Source organism: Anomaloglossus baeobatrachus, chromosome 7 (genome assembly GCF_048569485.1).
Source record: "Anomaloglossus baeobatrachus isolate aAnoBae1 chromosome 7, aAnoBae1.hap1, whole genome shotgun sequence".
Lineage (NCBI taxonomy): Eukaryota > Metazoa > Chordata > Amphibia > Anura > Aromobatidae > Anomaloglossus > Anomaloglossus baeobatrachus.
The window spans coordinates 137,869,212-137,871,687 of record NC_134359.1 but is presented as its reverse complement, the minus strand read 5'-3'; positions in this window follow the sequence as shown (position 1 = coordinate 137,871,687).

Sequence of the window (2,476 nt, the reverse complement as noted above, 5' to 3'; positions counted from 1 at the left end):
TGAGGGTTTACGATGCCTGTGGTGGCCCCGCCACCAGTGTATGGGGAAAGCTGCACCAACAAGAGAAAGTGGATGACCTCTTTACTGTCATCTTATGGCCAAAGCAATCATTAACAAATTGATAACCCCTTAAATTTACCAAAAATAACATTACCAATCCTGAAATGTCCTCCAAAATGTTGGCCACTAAGCATGTCCCTTCTAACTTGTAGATCACTGCCCGCAGACAAGTGTAAACCACATATTACAGGAAGTAGTAGCAGGTGTACGGCAGACAGGAGAGCAGGAGCAGAGAGAGAAACTGCCAAGCAACAGAGAAGGTCCAGCTCAGGGACAGCACCACGCTGAACAGGGCAGGAGCCATGAGGAAAGAGAGGAAGGTCCTAGAACTACCCCGTTTCCCTGAAAATAAGACAGTCTTAAATTATTTTTTTTTTACCCCGAAAAAAAGCACTTATTTTCAGGGAGACATGGTTTGGGAAAAATTTACCCCCCCAAAAAATGCAGCTCCCCATTCCCAGGATTGTGATACTTATCAGACCCCAGGCATCTGTGTGGCTCCCAGGTCCCCCCATGATCTCCAGCAGGTATGCTCCACACTGTCCTTCCCTGCTTCTAGCCGACACTCACACATCAGAATGCATACATACACGCACACACACACACATCAGAATGCATACATACACACACACACACACACACATCAGAATGCATACATACACACACACACACACACATCAGAATGCATACATACACACACACACACACACACACACACACATCAGAATGCATACATACACACACACACACACATCAGAATGCATACATACATCAGAATGCACACACACACACACACATCAGAATGCATACATACACACACACACACACATCAGAATGCATACATACACACACACACACACATCAGAATGCATACATACACACACACACACACACATCAGAATGCATACATACACGCACACACACACACACACACACACATCAGAATGCATACACACACACACACACACACACACATCAGAATGCATACATACACACACACACATCAGAATGCATACATACACGCACACACACACACACACACACACACATCAGAATGCATACATACACACACACACACATCAGAATGCATACATACATCAGAATGCACACACACACACACACACACACATCAGAATGCACACACACACACACACACACACATCAGAATGCACACACACACACACACACACACACACACACACACATCAGAATGCACACACATCAGAATGCATACATACACGCACACACATCAGAATGCATACACACACACACACATCAGAATGCATACATACACACGCACACACATCAGAATGCATACACACACACACACACATCAGAATGCATACATACACACACACACATCAGAATGCATACATACACACACATCAGAATGCATACATACACACACACACACATCAGAATGCATACATACACACACACACATCAGAATGCATACATACACACACACACACATCAGAATGCATACATACACACACACACACACACACATCAGAATGCATACATACACACACACACATCAGAATGCATACATACACACACACACACATCAGAATGCATACATACACACACACACACATCAGAATGCATACATACACACACACACACACATCAGTATGCATACACACACACACACATCAGTATGCATACACACACATCAGAATGCATACACACACACACACACATCAGAATGCATACATACACACACACACACACATCAGAATGCATACATACACAAACACATCAGAATGCATACATACACACACACATCAGAATGCATACATACACACACACACACACATCAGAATGCATACATACACACACACACCAGAATGCATACATACACACACACACACACACACATCAGAATGCATACATATACACACACACATCAGAATGCATACATATACACACACACATCAGAATGCATACATATACACACACACATCAGAATGCATACATATACACACACACATCAGAATGCATACATACATCAGAATGCATATATACACACACACACACACACACACACACATCAGAATGCATACATACACACATCAGAATGCATACATATACACACACACATCAGAATGCATACATATACACACACACATCAGAATGCATACATATACACACACACATCAGAATGCATACATACATCAGAATGCATATATATACACACACACACACACACACACACACACATCAGAATGCATACATACACACGCACACACATCAGAATGCATACACACGCACACATCAGAATGCATACACACACACACATCAGAATGCATACATACACACACACACACATCAGAATGCATACATACACACACACACATCAGAATGCATACATACACACACACACACACATCAGAACGCATACATACAGACACAC